This window comes from Neolamprologus brichardi, chromosome 19 (genome assembly GCF_056152115.1).
Source record: "Neolamprologus brichardi isolate AB-2024 chromosome 19, ASM5615211v1, whole genome shotgun sequence".
Taxonomy (NCBI): Eukaryota; Metazoa; Chordata; class Actinopteri; order Cichliformes; family Cichlidae; genus Neolamprologus; species Neolamprologus brichardi.
In genome coordinates, this window is record NC_142122.1 from 907,011 (window position 1) to 925,204 (window position 18,194).

Consider the following 18,194-nt stretch of genomic DNA (forward strand, 5'->3'; position numbering starts at 1 on the left):
GGTCCATCTGTTGCCGTGTTTTTGAATGCGGCGCGCGTGCTTCTGAGTGCGTTCGCGTACTCATCGAGTAAGAATAAGATTGTTTCACGCTGCAAACATATGGCCTGTAATTAGGAGTGAGCAATGAGCAGTGATACAGGTAGGACTGCACGCAGGTGTCTGTGTTATGTGCTGAAGGCTGAGCGAGGCTGCGTCGTACCTGCGGCAGACTTTCTGCATAATGCGCCATCTCACCTCCACATCTTTAACACTCATCTTACCTGTAAAAGTGTAGCTGAAGCGAGGCTGCGGAGCTTTTTTTTTTTTTTTTTTTTGCAAACAGAAGAAAAGTTAGCATCAACCTTCAGAGCGCAAAAATGAAGCTGCAGTTCCTCTGACGTCCAGCAGGGGCTCCAGTTAAAATTAACGTGTTTGAAGCCTGATGCAAAAACTATTTTTTGACCTTCATAACAGCTGTTTGAGTTTGCACTGTTAGGGGCGTGGCCTCTGTGACCGACAGGCGGATGACGACACAGGCGGTTGTGGCTGCTAGCTGGACCTCTGGACGTGTTTGTGCAGTTTCAGAGCATTTTAAGTACATTTGAATGTGATTACTGACCAATAATATCGCTGCTGGTTTGATGTGGATGTTACTGAGCACTAGTTAGCAGGTATGTGCATCTGCGTGACGCTCTCATACAGTCACTTGTGGCTGCACGCGCTGAGGATAGCAGCAGCAGTGAGGCTAAAATGACACCTTTAATGCACAGCCTTTGACAAAAGCCTGTTTTGGGAGGTGGAGGTGGTGCCAGTAGCATGACTCAAATGTACCTGGGAGAGGGAGGTTGTAGTCTCCTGAGGGATCATTGTTATTATTATTATTTTTGCATGATGTTTCTACTTGTTTCTACTGTTCGAGGCTCCAAACTGCTCAGGAAACAGGTCGTGGTTCTGGCTCGAGCTCCAAACGTGGAGCCTTTATCCTAATAATGCTACGTTTGTGTAGCCGTGACACATAAAGCTGCACTCGGGCTGATCTGTTCCCTCCTGCACGGACGTGCTTCACACCGTCGGTACACACATGTAGCGAGATCATTGTCAGAAAGCCCATCCCCACTGTGAAAAACACACGGCTCTATATGCGCTGTGCAGCCCACACACGATACAGAGAATTAGCCAGGCTGTGTGTTACTCGATCGATCCGAGCCGTCTCCATGCCTCTCCGCTCTCAATTCAGCTGCAGTAGCATGGCGGCGCGTTAGCGTTGCACCGATTGGCCTTGGCGTGCTCCAGCCTACTGTATGCACGCAGATAAAGCCACGAACACACACGCGACAGGGCGCACGCGCTCCCTTTGTCACAGAATGGGGTACATTATCGCATGAGGTTCCCTGTCAGGCGAGGGGTTGGAGGACGAGGCTGGCTCGTGTGTGCGTGCGTGACTGGCGGGCCACACCTGTCAGCAGCGCTCCATAGGCTGGCTGCTGATGCTATCTGACAGCCCGGCCGCCACGAGGATGTGTGTGTGTGTGCCGTGACCGTTTGGATGAGTCACTGTTGTGCCTCTGCTGCTATGTTCCCCAGAGGACCCTCTAGTGTCTGACTGGTGGTTTCTGTGTGTGTGTTTCTCTGGCTGTGTGTTTAGGGCTTATTAACAGCTGGCCTCTTACTCACACAGTAAACAATCACCATCGAAAATGTTTCGCCATCTAGTCTCTCGTAGTGCCGCGACTCTGCAACGTGCCGAAGCTCTCACACTCTCCATCTGCTCCTCGGCTCTGCGGCGCCGCAATCTGCTTTAATTCATCATTTACGTTAAAGAACAACACGCGTGACGCGCCGCCTCGTTGCGATGCAAACTGTGTTGCGGTAAACTTTCAGCCGAGCTGAGGACCGCTCTCTGGACGTGACGCTCAGACGGCGTTCTTCAATGGCGGCCGCTCGCTGCAGACCCGGCTTTGTGAAGCAGCTGTACCCTCCAGTGCCTCTCAGCAGCACATGCATTTGGCTGAAATATTCAGCCCGCTCCCAGCGATACCTTGCATGTATAATTACCGGATATGCTGCCTGCTGCTGATAACTCTCCCAAACAATGTTTGAAGGGGGAAGGCGGCGATGAATTCCCAATGAAGTGTGAAAAAGACTGATTAAAATTGCCGTGGTCAAAAGCCAGTGCACCAGTGTGTTCTGCTCTCACGGACCGGGGGAGATGAGGAGACAGGCTGCAGTGGAGATTGCGAGCTCGCTTTTTCTCCACACTGTGCCTCGGACTGATTTGGCTTCTATTTTCGTCCTCGGCCGAATTGGAATATATTTGGTGCAGTTCTTAAAGATACAACAGCAAAGCACATTTAGAGGCTCACCTGAGCCCGATTACTGATTCACATACAGCTGAACTGCATGTTTTACCTTTGCGATGTGTGTGAGTCAGTATATCCTGTACTACATGTCACTGCAGCCGACTTTCAAATGTGGCAGTCTTCACATGGTCCCACTGTTCGACAGAATCACATAAACAGTAAAAGCGTTCACGGGAAAATCGTCTTCTGTTTGCAGAATATGTACAAACTCACAAAACGGTAGAAGCTCACACCAATAACAGCCTTCAGAGCTGAAACATTACGATAACACCTGCCGTCCACTGCACACTGCTTTTGCCACATCGGTCAGGTTTCTGAGGTGAGGTCTTCACTGCAGTAAACCTCAACCTTGGCCGCTCGGAGCCAGAGGACGCCTCGTGCGTAAACGAACCGCGTCAGTGGCTTTGGCTCTAATTGACGCCCCGGGGACGAGGACAGGCGGCTTTAGGTGTAAGCAGGTGTAGCTTTGAGGGACTTGTTGAGCTCTAACTCTATAAAAAGTGTACAAAAGAGTATTTGTATTTAAATGTTCCCTCGTTGTCTGCTTTCATGTCTTTATGTGTTTTTGCATAAATCTGCGTGGGCGAGCTCGTCTCCTGTTGGTAGCTTGATGATACATGTATATGCTGCACATGGAAAATATATATATAGGTGTGTGTGTGTGTGTGCAGCAGCTTCCAGGCGCCCGGGAGCCTGTTTGCAGAAGCTGAGGGAGGGCGGGGATGGAGAGATGGCGTCTCATTTGAGGCGTGTGGGCGTTGAGCTCTGGGCACCTAATTGCAGCCCCGGCCAGCTAACGCAGCCCGCCCGCCCGCCCGCTTCTCCATCGGCCTGTGTTTGGGTGGCAGAGCTGGATGCGCTCCCCTCGTCTCCGAAGCTTTGCCCTCGGGAGGACGCCACCTTAGCAGGGAGGACGCCACCTTAGCACGAAGCACGGCTGTGTCTGATTAGCTGGCTTAAATGAGATCCCTAGCTAGCTGACGACGTTGTCAGTCTCTTTGTTGACAGCTACGAGAAGCGCTGCCAGACTGCCACCCGGCACGTTTAGCTTGTTAGCTTGATCAGGAGGCTCCTGTGCATCATGTCTAGCAAACACTGGAATTAGAAATCTGCAGGGAGCTCATTTAGGCTACTCCAGGAGAGAGACTAGTTAGCTAGCTAGCTAGCCACATGCCCAGAGGCTAACAAGCCCTGACTAACATAGAGGGCCCTTTTTGTTTTTTCTTTTCTCGTGTACAGCTCAGTAATTGGTGGTTATTAGTGAGCTTGCTGGAAGAGGAGCTCTGCAGCAGGTTAACCCTTTCATCCCCAAAAGCACGGCCGCTGTGTTTCATCTCGTTTCAGAGGATTAAAAGGCAGCGAGAGCAGAGAGAGAGACGCATGCCTATAGTGGGGGTTGGTTATTATTATTTTCTGCCAACAGCAGATGCCAGGCGCAGCGGTTTCAACCGGGCACACTTTAAAACACAACACAGCTGCCGTCTCTGCATCTGGGCACCGGATCGAAGGAGGAGGGAGGAGAGGAGCGCGGCAAAAATAATAAGAAGAAGAGGAGCAGGAGACAGGCTGTGGAGGGAGAAACAGGAGGAGGAGAGGGAGGAAGAAACAAAGGCTGACACAGATAACATCTATCAGTGCTGCAGAAACATGGGCCGGGTTTACCCACTGCACCCTCCCGCCTCATCCCCGCGTTCCCCTCCAAAAGCCGGGAACCGCTAACTGGGCCAATCCACAACAGGGATTAGCCATCTCGCTGCAGAGGCATTTAAATGTGCTTCATGTGGGAGTGAGCGTAAACACAAACGGCGAGAGAACAGCGAGACAGGAAACGCTTGTACTCTATTGTTTTTACTTTATTTGTAGCGCACGGGTGGAGACAAAGAGAACGCGGTGAGGCAGAATCAGCCTGAACGCCGTGTAGAAGCGATCTCTCGTGAAATGAGAGAAGATTACATGCAGGAAAAATTGGAGGTGGATGGGATGTGAAGCATCTTGTTGACCCTGCAGTGAATGAACATAATGCACGTGGCTGTGGTTGTGCAGGAGGAGATGCAGCGCTCATTTGAAGCCTCCCGTGGCGCCGTGCGAGATGTAAACTTGTGTTTCCTTCCCCTGCCCTCCCCACCTGTGGACAGAGGTGCGGGCCAAACGTCGGGGAATTGCACACCTTTATTATTTTCCACTGATTTCAAAGAGCCCTGCGCCACAGCAGGCTTGTTTCTCTGCTCGCCTCCCTCGCCCCTCTTCTTTTGTTCTACCTCTATTAGACTCGTCCTTGACTGCCGAGCGAACGCGCGGCGCAGCCTTTGGTCGAGAGGAGCCAGTCAAACGCTCTCTCGCTCTCCCGTTGAGACAAGAATAGGAGAGGACATGGGAGAGCGAGGCGCAGAAAGGATAGCGAGAAAAGACAGGACAGCCTTTTCTGTTTTTTTTAAAGCACAGAGCTGTGAATGAGAGCGTGGAGGACTATTAGCAGGAAGTTGGCCTGATGAGCAAGCGTCTGAAGACAGAGGAGCGCTCCGGGCGTCTCGTTTGGAAAGACAGTGAATGAAAAGTCGTCGTCTGCCAAGAAAGAAACCCTCACAAACTGTGGTGCATCACTCACTGAGATTTACAGTCGACAACAGGAGCAGGAAGGTGCTCGTCGTCTGTGAATATGAGATTAAAGCAGGAAAAGACTGAGCCGAGCACAAAGAGCCCGCTCTCTTAATATTTAATCCCACTGCGCCCAAACCGGCGGAGCTTCATCTGGAGGGCGCTCTGATGAACCAATAACGGTTATTTACACTCATCTCTGAGATAAAGACACCACTTAAAAATAATTGTCTTCTATAATATAATCCAGATTATAAATGTGAGCTGGAATGAAACAGCTAATGATGGATAATCAATCCTGCAAGCCGCTTTGCAACCCATCAGTTCATCAGTGTCAGCTGGTGCTCTCCAATCATTTCATCATTTCATCAACCATTTTTATTTACGTTCTATAATAAAAACAAAGTTTTTGCATTTTTTATTAAACAGTGGTATTATTTATTCCTGTGGGAAACTTCCTGCTAAACATAGAGCTGATAAAAGTTGACTTTATCAGCAGGATGAAAAAATAAATCTGAAACACAGACACTTCATTTCAATCCAACAGCAGCAGAAAAACATTCACTGTAACCTGCAGCGGTGACAGGAAGTTAGAGGATCAAACTATCCTTTCATAATAAAATGTCGTCCACCACCATCATGGAGTCTTCTTCTACTGTTTATTGGGGTCGTGACCTTTGGTTTGCCACAGAGGAGGAGAGGGTGATTTTCACTCTGGTTAAACTGGTTTCCATCATCGTTCGTAGCCAGCAGCACTGGGAGCAGCCCGTTCTCACTCCCGAGGCGTAACATGCCGACGTTTTGTCACGTCCCGCGGCGTTCCTGAGGAACGCGAAAGGAGACCTTCGGCGTTCTTATGGTACGCGGCGGGTTATGGCCGAAATCCAGTGCAATGACGCTCCCGCGGTAATAGACGTTCCAGCCCTAAACCTTATTCCTGAGCTTAACCATGACTTTAATGACGTTAAATAGCGTGTTTCTAAGCGATTTGAAGAAAAAGAGCGAACATGTGTAGATTGAGTCCATACAGTTCTCATATTTCCTCATTTTTCCAAGGTCGTCATTCAGGAACGTGGTGGGTAGCCGAAAACGTAATATGTTGACGATTTGTCACCTAGCGTAAAATGTTACGCTTTGGGAGTGAGAACGTGTTGGATTTTCACTCTGGTTAAACTGGTTTCCATCATCGTTCGTAGCCAGCAGCACTGGGAGCAGCATAACGCACAGTCCACACAGTTGAACCTACCTGGGTGGGGTGCAGAGCCAAAGTCACGGCGGCCTGTGTGGATGAAAACATGTTTATAACAATGAGAATATTTCATGTGTTCGTGTTTTAACCATAAACAGAGTTCACAGCATCCAGCCAGAACGATGGAGAGCTGATTTGATCCAGAGTGACGTCTCTGATGAAGCTCTCACCTGGTGGTGGGTGGATGTTTCTGGGCCTGGTGGTGCTCGAGGATTATCAGAACCACACTGAGCCCATCATCAGCCCGACAGATGCTCTGCTTCACCTTCAGACTGCAGATGCTTCAGGCTTTGTGCCGAGTCTGATGTTTTCCTGTCATTTGTTGTGTCCTCTGTTTCTCTTTTTTACGCTTTAGATCAGATTTTTGCAGAATGATTTCACAGGCCGCTACAGAGCGGCAGCAGGGCTGCGTTTGCCTCTTTACCTGGACGCAGACAGCCGTGCAGCGAGACAGACAGCAGACAGATGGAGAGGCAGACAGGTAAACAGGCAGATAGACGAGCGGGCAAACAAACAGAGACACAAACAGATGACGAATAGACGGGCAGATAGTCGGGCAGATTGGCAGAGCGGCCGACAGCCTGGACGCTTTCCGCTGTGGAGGTATTGGCTGGAGAAGGAGGCTGGCAGGCAGACAGGCAGATGGACAGGCAGGCAGACAGGAGGACTGCAGGAATAATAGAAAGACCGGCTGGAGGAGAGACAGACAGAAAGGCGGGCGGAGAGGTTGCCAGACAGACATGCACCGTTGGTAGCAGGACAGGCAGTTGGCGTAGGAAGGAGACACGGGGACAGCGAGTGCCTCTGGCAGGGAGGCAGAGCGAGATAGAAGGAGACAGAAATAGAGGAGAGAGAGGGAGAGGGATGAGGTCAGTGCACGGCTGGCTGGCTGACTGCTGATCTGTGGCACTGGGCTGGCAGAAGAGGCTCCTCGGGGAGCGAGCAGCTCCACACAGCCTCCGTCTACACCAACCCCCCGCCTCCGCCAGCCCTTCATCCCTTCAACCTCCAGCCGGGATGGAAGACGAGCCTGTGAGGGGAGAGACTCTTAGCACACAGTGGCACAAAGAGGTGAACGAAGGCACGAAACGAGGAGCCGGAGCGACAAACGGCGCCGTGTAAAGGTCGAAAACAGAAAGCCGTGAATGAGGCGCGCGGCCTCTCCTTCGCTCGGGTCTTTAATGTTTTAGTCATGTCGCACCGAGCTGCTATTTTCACCCCCTCGACACATTTAGATCACGCCATGTGACTGTTAGGAACGCGCTATTTCTGGACACAGATTCAACCCCCAGATCAGAAGGCAGCACAAGATGCTGCAGAGAGGAGCTGCTTTCAGGCCAGGTGTGACGCTCACCTGCCTGACTGACTGACAGACAGAGACAGCGAGGAGGTCTCCAGGAAGCATAAATAATATAAACGCTTCTATGCGACACGTAGAGGTCAAACACCTGGCAGGACGCTGCTCTCAGACGCTGATAGTTTGGTTAAACCTCCTCGTCACACGAGGTCTTTCATGTTGACTTTTGCATGTTCTCCTGCACAGGCTCCTCCCACTATCCAAAGACATGCGTGTCGGGTTAATTGTCAGGATGTTACAGCACAACTCTGCAGACATGAGTGAAGAGGAACTCACTGCAGAAGCAACAAAAGGACCTGCTGGTCCCTGATCATTGGCTGTAACCCGCACAGCTGCAGGCCCAGCTCATCACCACTCATGACGTGAAATCAAGCTGGTGTTTGAGGCGGTGAAGTCGGCAGGTGGTGGTGCAGCCCACCTCCTGCCCTGCCTCCGTCCCATCCTCACCTCTGTGCTGCTGCTTTGCCTGCATCTCAGAGCATCACTGCAAAAGGAAAACGACCGTATTATAATTAAAGTCTAAACTTAGCTCTGTGTGTCATAGTTACGTTTCTATATCATATTCTTCTGTTTCATGATCAGCAACAATAAACAAGTCAAATAGAGTGAAGCACGTTTCTATTTCTGATGGCAGCAGGTTTCATTTCGACTGTATAATATTTCCCGATCGTCTTGTTTGCAGAGTTAAAATGAAGGAAACCTCTCTGCAGAGGCATCTTCAGGACGCAGACGAAACGTTAGAATCTGGAGGCCGATTCGACTTTCCTGGTGTTTGGACAGCTGAATTATTGGATCAGCGTGTCGATACGTGATTCGAGGTGCTGAGGAGGGTTTTTTACGGCTTTCTCTCGGCTACAGTTACACGAGGTTAATGTTACAGCCGTGCGTGGGAGTGTGAGTGTGTGTGTTTGCTGCAGGGCGCGAAGCTGCTCCGAGTGTCCATCTGTGGAGTTCACAATCCACCTGAGCCCACTCACACATGTGCAGCCCTGCTCCCCCCACTCACGCACACATATGCAGAAACCCACCTCAGAACCTCCAACGCTCGCCGCGTACCTGCGCAGCTCGCGAGTCTTTTTCTGGTTGCAGCTCCGCTCAGGCGCCATTTGCATAAAAACATCCCACCTTTTCTCGAGCTGTCACCTTGATGTCGCTGCGGCGCGCAGTGTGATATCAACATAACAAGTTTCCTGACAAGGATCCAGAAACGCACATATACATATTTCACAACAGGTGTTAGGAGACATACGAGGGAAAGAAAAGACGAGCCCCAACACGGCGACGTATACGCGCAGCCGCTCATGCGCCGCTCGTGTTTGCAGCTCGCTGTAGTGTTTTTCAGTGCGTGCTGGCACGCCGAGCGCCAAGCTGATAATTACTGAAACGAGCTCCACGTCGCCGGTGCGACTCTGGGACGATCTCCAATCAGATTCATTTGCAAGCGGCGCGTTAATCGCCCGTTTCTTTTCTGAGAGTCGTGTGTTTGTCGGCGACTCGTCGGGGATCGGTCGCAGCTTTACGGCTGCTGCCGGCGTCAGCTCCACGCACAGCTGAGCTTTGAGGTCGGAGACTCGGACGCCGCTTTGCTCTGGAGTTTTTTGTCTCGTTGCTGCTCTTTGATGAAGTCGTTTTATTCTTTGATGTGTAACGTCCACAATCACAGATCATTAATGACGTCATTATCATGGTCTCTCATTATTAATGAGATTAAAATAAACAGTACAGCTCGACAGCGTGCTGCAGGGTTTCTCCTCGCCGTTTTCACGTGCACGTGAGCAGTGCACGTCTATCATGTCTGAGTAAATATCCCCACATTAGTACGGAGGATCAGAGCTGTCGCAGTCGAGATAAAGAATAAAAAGATCTAAATATTTAAAACAGACATCAAACTGACATAAATCAGTATTTGTGATGTAATTGTGTGATTTGTATTTAAATCATATTAATTTGTTGTATTTGTTGTTACATTTCTTTTCTTTTCTGATTAATTTTGGTTTGAATTATTTTCAGTGTTTCTCGTAGTGACACAGGGTGAAAACAGGCTGCAGTTATGTGCACTGCTGCGGTGTTGAGAGTGTAACGTGACCACAACGAGGCACATCGTGAGACGTTCTGCTGTTAACTGACTGTAAAGTTGCAGCAGCTACATTTGCTTTGTTACTCCTGCTCACACTGTGATCTACACACATATACAGTCTTTATAGCACCGTGCAAACCATCAGCTGACAGTCTGTGCTGTTATTAACCAGCCACACCTTCCATTCTTCTTCTTGATGCTCTGGAACGACGGCACGAGATCAGCTTTGCTGCGATCCTTCTGTTTAATGCGTGCAGCTGTTGCAGGAATGCTACTCGATCAAACGCGTATTTAATGCACGTTTTTCTGTAAACTCTGAAGACGATTAATCGCTGCAGAGTTCCTGGTCGAGGAGGCTGAACCTGCAGATTTGTCTCAGTCACGCAAACATTTTAAAATAACCGTCACAGATTTCTACTTAATTATTCACAATCCTGTGAAGTTTTTCTGTTTCTGTATGTTAGCGTGCAGCTCTTATATACTGCAGTTTATACACATATGTTACAGCAGCTTTTCTCCACGTCTGCCAGTAATTAGCAGATTACTTTTTTCAAGTAACGAGTAAAGTAAGGGATTACTATTGCAAAAAAGGTAATTAGATTACGGTTACTTTCCCGTAGGAACGCTGCGTTACTGCGTTACTAAAACCGTGATTTTTTGCGAGAATGTCTCATGACAGTGACGTAAGCGAGTGCGACGTTGGTGACAACAGCTGTGTGCAGATCAACAATGGATCATATATCGAGTGCAGAGAGAGTATGAGCGTGCAGCGTTTAAAGCGTGGAAGTACTGACCTTACTTTGAGTTTGATTCCATAAAAAGTGATAAAAACATTAGTGTCCGTTGTGCGTGGGAAGAAAACTTCTTTTTACAGCGAAAAAACCCCTAAACTTCCAAACAAGCTCCGAGTAGCTACGACGTAATGGGAAACTCACAGAGAAACTCGCGGATTCTTCCACTGACCGCTGCACACCTGCACCAGGGTAACCCTCCGCCTACCCCACTCCTGCTTTACAGGTGAAAATAGAGCAACAGGACCGCTAGTCTTTGACTTTATTTATTTTCTGCTGTGTTTTACTTGCATCTATTTGAAAGACTGAGTGTAAACACACAAAATATTTTATTTTATGTGCTGGAATGTGCAGAAAATAGGTTTAAATGTTAAACTAATTTCTTCCAGTCAGAGAATGTTGCAGATAATTAAATTTTTGTTTGATGCATAAAGTTAAAAGATTAAAACTAATAAAACAAGTTTTAAAAAGAGACTTTTCCATTTGATTACATTTTGTATGATGATTATGTAGAAAAAGTAGAATTGGGCTGAAAGATCTATCACTTTATCACCTATTCAGGTTGTAAATCGTGTTTTTAAAAAGTAACTAAGTAACTAAGTAATTAATTACTTTTGAAAATAAGTAATCAGTAAAGTAATGGGATTACTTTTTTGGGGAAGTAATCAGTAATTAGTTACTGATTACTTTTTTCAAGTAACTTGACCAACACTGGTAATTAGTATTTAAAACTACAATGCTGGTAAATCTACTGTACTGTAGTTTAACAGTATTTTATTTAACCTCCCAGGACCTGCGTCCACATATGTGGACGTCACATTTTGGGTTATTTAGACTAAAATACTCAATTTTGCTCTACGAGGGACTGATATCCACTTACGAGGACATCATGCTGCTACTGTTCTATCAGATTTAAACGAATATCTTCACATGTGGCTCTGATTTTTCTGAAAAACAAGAATAAGGTAAATAAATCTGGTAATTCTTTGTTTTTACATTCATCGGGCCCCAATGTGACCAAATATCAAAGAGAAATTAAAAATGCTGCCGTGGAAGAGTTCAGGTCTGAGGAGGTTAAATCAACAAATAAATGAATGCACTCAGTTTCATATGGAAACATCAGTGACAGCGTTTCTTGTCTTACAGTAAACACGCAGTAAAAAGAGCAGGTGCAGTAATTTAACATAATCTAACAGTGAAATTTGACTTAATTGGAGGCAGAGGTTCTGCTAACAGGAAATGCATCCAGCTCATGTGCATAAAAACAGGAAACACGTGAGTCACGCGCAGGTGTTAGTGACTAATACCAGCGATGAAGCGGCCTTGCTGTCTTATACGTGCGGTGACTCCTGCAGACTCGGGGTGGAGGGTGCAGCCCGCCGCCGTCCCCCTCGGAGGATGCTCTCTGGCTTTGGGGGAGCCGTTTTTAAATTACCGTGTGATTCATTCAAATCGAAACAAATTCTGCTTCGTGTAGCCCGACGCCTTCGAATCCCACACTGGAAACGCGGAGCTGATTTGAGCAGAGAGCGAGGGGACCGTTTCTATCCCGTCCTATTAGGGGCTGCTATTTTTGGTGCCACAGGATACCCGGTGACTGTGTAGAGCCTTGTCAGTGACGAATGTGTTTGTGTGAGAAACAGGGGTGGGGTGCCTTCCCACAGGAGCGTGTGTGTGTGTGTGTTGGTGGAGATGGATGGAATTGGGGGGATATTCAGTGTTTTTCTGTCTCGCCTGCAGCGCTGTGTGTGTGATGGCGAGAGAGGCAGATAGAGAGACGGCATGTGTGAGCGGTGACGGGGTGTCCGCTCGCTCGCTCTCTGCCTCTCTCCCCTGCGGTGATTCGGTGTGTGCGTGCCCATTAGCTTGCCCGAGCGAGTGTATAGCTCTGAATATTTTGTGTGTGCTGCCATGCTTCGGTGCCTGTGCTGAGATACGGCACGCCGTACTGGGAGTACCTTTGTGTGGGAGTGTGTGCGTGCACGCGCTACGCCTGCTGTCATCCTGGGGTAAAGCCTCAGGACATATAGGGTCATGTGACAGACAGCCCTATCTATCTGCAGACTGCATCATTGGTATTCTGGGTAGACGCTGGCAGTCAGGCAGGGGGTGGGAGGGCAGAGGAAGGATGGAGAGAGGGTAGAAGATGGGAGAAAACAGAAGAGAACAATAGAGCTCATCAGTGCATTGAGACCAGGGCGCAATCAAACGCGCACAAACACGTTGATTTAGTCCACGTGTTTGTATACCTGCAACGCCGAGGCGAGCGCGCTCATCCTGCTCTCGCGTCCTTATCAATCAGTCCCGGAGATCCGATACGACTGAGGAGAAGCAGCGAAGGTTGGAAAACGCCACACAAAAGGAGCCGCTTCATTAGCCGGAGAGCGTCGGCCCGGCATCGGGTTCGCGTAGCTTCAGGTTAAACTCCCCTCTGACCAGATAAATGATCCCTAATCTTCAAAGAAATCATTTCACTGCACAATCGTGCAAACGGGGTCTTCACAGTGGTCTTTGTGTGTTGAGGAAAGATCATATAAACTGGCCCTGTGAACAAGCATTCAGCCTCCAATGACAGGTGGACACATGCAGCTCGCCCACCGCGGCCGGCGTCTGACATCGTTCAGATTTCTGAGCACAAAGTGCAGCTAGGAAGATGTTCCTATCGATCAGTCTGGACCGTTGTTGTAGACAATGTGACATTACGAAATAAAATCACATTTAATGTTAAAGTGCACAGAAGACACAAAGCTGCCGCGCTCCAAATGTGCAGCAGCGCTTCATGGACTGATCGGGACGCTTCGTTACACTTTATACTGCAGGTGTTGCTGAGTGTTCATGGAAAACTTATTGCTACAAGTCAAAGCAGATGTTATGTTTGCAGGAAATCGATGATAATTGGTCATAAAATGTAACCAAATAATGCATTTGTGTCCGATGCCACCAACACGCCAGCGTGACGCCGAGGTCTCCTCTGGCCACGTGACTCCAGTATTTGACCTCCTGCAGGCAGATACTGTAATAATGTAGGTATGTTTGAGAGTCATCAGTGTAGAAGTGTACGAGCTTTAAATGGATGCTAAACTACAGCTTTGATGAATAAGTAACACATTTTAATCCCACAGAGTCAAAGAATAATAATGTTACTTTTAGCACCAGTGGCGTGATGCATGGCGATGTAACTTCCTGTTTAGGACACTGACTGACGGTTATGACTGTAAATCATCTGATGTAGATCTTTGTGTTCATCTTGTTTTCATTAACTGGAGCTTTAGCACTGAAAGCTGCTCCGTTATTGTCGAGCCCTTTCTTCACCCTGCACATGTAATAGATGAAGACTGCACCACTGCCCAAGGACACCTCCTGCATAGATTAATGGGCTGAAACATTAGTGATAACGTGTAGTTCTTAAGTCTGAAACAAACCACTGTAAGGCTGAGTCACCGAGCCGAGAAGAGACATCACGCCTGGACGTTTGGACCTGCTGGTGTCCCGGGCCGATGGCTGCAAACTGCTTAGAAAGACACTGTACACGGGACCTAACAGTGAACACATCAGATGGGCGCCTGCAGACAGCCAGAGCCTGTTCCTTCTTCTTAAGTGGGAGTGGGCTTTGATTGCATTTCATCCAATTTGATATGGAGCCCAATAACAGCATGCATGTTGGCTGATTAAGAAGAAGGAAGGCAGCACGGAAAAGCCAAAGAAACGCTGAAGGAATCGTGTCTGAGTAAAGCTCTAACTGTGAAACGTGTCACCGAGGAACCAGATAATGGAGCCATCCTGAAAAACGTTTATGGATCTGGAGCTCATCATGAGGAATGATGTCAGCTGGGTTTCTGGCTTTTTGTCAGGCAGACGTCTAAATGTAATCTGCTGATTAAGCTCCAATCACACGGGCCCTGGGACCTATCAGGGACCACCAGCCGCTCTGTGGGGTCAAATGCAGATTTGGGTTTGCTGGTTGAGGACCAGTGAATGTTTGTGAGGGGTTAGCAAGCAGTTGCTGCTGATGCACAGCGGCTCACGGACGTGTCAGCGTCTCGTCGTTGGGTGGGAGCGCTCCATTGTTCTTCGTGCCTGTGATGTGCGGGCAGTTTCGTTTTTCCTTTGAGGCCATTTAGTTTGATTTAGTTTGACCCAGGAAAAGACAACCAGCTGCAGTCATCAACTTGTCCCCAATCTCTCAGCAGTTAGTTGGCGAATGAGGTTTTCATGCAATACGTGATTGCACCAGTTTCACCTAGCAACCTGCAGCGAGCGCTCCCCACACGGCCGACTGATCTGTGGTTTGGATCAGAGGGCGGCCGTGTGTCTGCAGACGTTACGGGTCGTTAATGCTTTGTGATTATTTAGCTTTGCACGTGTAACAGACGTCGTCGAGCCCCGGGGACGCGGGGAGAGTCTCCGCCTCTCCGCCGGTGTGAACACTGTGTTTTCTATAGGCGGAGGCGCCGCTCAGCCTCCTGTTTTCCTGCGGCTATTTCAAGTCTCCCTCCTCGACCTTGGTGTTCTATAGCTGCCGGGGATGAGAGATGGTGTTAACACTTCTAAAGGCGTAAATCACCTCTCCCTCTCTCCATCACCGCTATGTTGTTCTCGCCGCTCGCTGTCTGTGCTGAGAGGTGATTGGAGTCTTCCCAGTCCCATAATAGGCCGCTATACGCGCTCCCTCTCTGCTTTTTTCTAACAGCCACAGAGAAGAAGAGAAAGAGAGGAGACTCATCAAGTAATTAAGGCCCTGGCTCTCCCTTGGAAATTAAAGAATGGCCCTTTGCTCTCCTCCCTCTCTCCCTCTCTCCCTCGTCCTGCTGGGCTGATTGCTGTCTGGCTTCTTTCCTCACCTGAGTATTTCGCTCTCTCTCCCAGGCAGCCAGCCCATATTGCATTGTGCTGGTGATTACCCCACTGTGGGTAATTGCGGCGGCTGTTCGCCCGATGTTATTTCCCCCACTCTGCGCCCTTACAGGGGAGGCGCCTCCCCAGAGAAGGAGGATGGAGGAGTGCACTTTTAGCTGCGTGTGTGCATTTGTGTCTTTTTAGGAGGGATGCAGCTAATAACGAGCACGGCGCGCGTGTTGCCGCGTTGCTTTATTTTCCTCCCAGACCGCCGGCGTGGACGCCACGCGGCTCGCCGCCTGTGTTTGTGAAGCCTCGGCAGGTCAGGCACGCGGTCAGTTCCATCTCTGGCGTCCTTGAAGAGAAAAGTGGGTCAGAAAACTGCTTTTACCTTGGCGTGCTCTTCCTCTTTGATAGGTGCAGGGAAGTCATAAAGAGCCAGTCCACTTCACTGCCTGACAGCTCCTCTCACCCTTGAACCTCGGAGTCTCCGGCGGCACCGCTGTGTCCAAAGATATTTTGTGGGAGAGATTCAGACCGACAGGCAGATTCATTTTTTAGCTGTTGTAGCAGGAGATCAGCCAACAGTTCCAATCAGATATGTGCTGATTTGATGCAGGTGAGTCTGTGTTTCTCTGCCTGTGTGCCCGGTGTGAGAGGCCCGCAGCCTCAATAAGATTAGAGAGGAGAGGGGCGGCGGGGGACGGCGGGGGGAGGAGCTCGCTCCTGCACTCTGCTTTAACAAGGACGTTTCTGTAATAGTCCGACAGCCTCCGGAAGGATCCTGGAGGTGTCGGCTATTTCCACAATCATTGTTTCTGCTGCGAGTCGGCTTTAAAAAGGCATTCATATGTAAACGAATGTGCTGCGTCATGCTGTTTTCATTTTTTCGGTGTATCTGATGAAGCAGAATTTTACTTTCACGTGAATATAAAATGAACAGTTTCAGCTTCGGCTCACAGTTGGCGAGGCCGTTATTTTCCCGCAACGAAAAACTCTCAGGGATGAAAAAAATGTTTAAAGATGATCCCGGTACCACTGAGCCCGAGAGTTTACCCAGAATGCACTTCTGCTCCGAGCCCACGTGGGGATTCAAACCCCGAGTTTACCCAGAATGCACTTCTGCTCCGAGTCCACGTGGGGACTCAAACCCCGAGTTTACCCAGAATGCACTTCTGCTCCGAGTCCACGTGGGGACTCAAACCCCGAAAGTTTACCCAGAATGCACTTCTGCTCTGAGCCCACGTGGGGATTCAAACCCCGAGTTTACCCAGAATGCACTTCTGCTCTGAGTCCACGTGGGGACTCAAACCCCGAGTTTACCCAGAATGCACTTCTGCTCCGAGTCCACGTGGGGACTCAAACCCCGAGTTTACCCAGAATGCACTTCTGCTCCGAGTCCACGTGGGGACTCAAACCCCGAAAGTTTACCCAGAATGCACTTCTGCTCTGAGCCCACGTGGGGATTCAAACCCCGAGTTTACCCAGAATGCACTTCTGCTCCGAGTCCACGTGGGGACTCAAACCCCGAGTTTACCCAGAATGCACTTCTGCTCCGAGTCCACGTGGGGACTCAAACCCCGAAAGTTTACCCAGAATGCACTTCTGCTCTGAGTCCACGTGGGGACTCAAACCCCGAGTTTACCCAGAATGCACTTCTGCTCTGAGTCCACGTGGGGACTCAAACCCCGAGTTTACCCAGAATGCACTTCTGCTCCGAGTCCACGTGGGGACTCAAACCCCGAAAGTTTACCCAGAATGCACTTCTGCTCTGAGCCCACGTGGGGATTCAAACCCCGAGTTTACCCAGAATGCACTTCTGCTGCAAGCCCACGTGGGGACTCAAACCCCGAGAGTTTACCCAGAATGCACTTCTGCTCCCAGCCCACGTGGGGACTCAAACCCCGAGTTTACCCAGAATGCACTTCTTAAAGTTTTCTCCATTGAATAATCAGAAATGTGAGTTTGGCTTTAGAGCTTTTAAGCTTTAAGTTTCCACAGACTTGAGTGGATTTCTGTGGATTTCTGTGGATTTCTGTGGTTCCGTGCCGACGGCTCAAAATTGTGATGCAACACATAAAAATTTCATCTTTTTTATTTTCTATGAGTTTGTAACTTGAACTGAATCTTTGTGCTTTAGTGACGATAACGACTCATAAAGTCATACAGTCAATAAGAGGGCAGATTTCATTGGCTGTCAGGCCAGGCCACACCCCCATTGCTGGATGAAATAGTGAAGTAGTGCTGCTCGTTTGGAGAAACATGGGTCTGCTCTGTTTTCGTGGACTTTGACCAGCTTTTCCCACCTCTGTGTACTCAGAGCGTCTCTGAAAATATTCACATTTTGAAGGTTAAATATCAGCAACAATCAGCTGATTGGTTAATTTTACGTGGGGTGACTGGATATGAGAAGCTGTGATGAAAAAGTTTGAGACAAATGTGTAACGTGTCGTCCTCGCTGCTCTTCACCTGCAGCAGGATTTGTTGGGGAAAGGCTGTAATATTAAAGCAGGCGGGATGCAGGGTCGCAGGATTTGTTGGTTTGTGCTGTATCAATGTTTTGACAGTGTGGTCAGTGTAACGCCTCGCTGGGATTTAGAGGGTTTGGGTGGTTTAGTTTGGGGATATAGTGGATCAGGTCTTTTTTTACACCGAGAACCTTTTGAATCACTAACCTCTGTGCTGTCGGGGCATGAGGGGAGGGAGGGGGAGCTCCCGCAGACGCTCCGGAGGTGGATCTGCTCTCTGCACAGCCGGATGAGCAAGCGGCGCCGACGTGGCGTTAGAAGGTTCGGGTGCCTTTCAGTCAGAGAGGAGATGCGTGCTGCTGGTTTTATCCCCGCGTGTTTGCGGTCCATTGATTTCCAGCGAGCGGCGTGAAGAAGAGAAAAGGCGCCAGCTGGCTTCATTATCAGACCGATCCCATCTCCAATAAACACATATTTGTACG

The 18,194-nt window shown here is 49.1% G+C and overlaps 1 protein-coding gene across 10 annotated transcripts in view; it reads left to right on the forward strand.

Moving 5' to 3' along the window:
- The window catches only part of myt1lb (myelin transcription factor 1-like, b), a 116,481-nt gene that overhangs the window by 16,489 nt on the left and 81,798 nt on the right, over positions 1-18,194 (forward strand). Inside the window, exon 1 of one of the 10 annotated variants that reach the window (XM_087832700.1) lies at positions 15,769-15,863. The exons of the other annotated variants lie outside the window; for them this stretch is intronic. The gene's annotated coding sequence lies outside the window, so the exon portion shown is untranslated. Of the gene's footprint in view, positions 1-15,768; positions 15,864-18,194 lie in introns of those variants that run through there. 10 annotated transcript variants of the gene reach the window in all.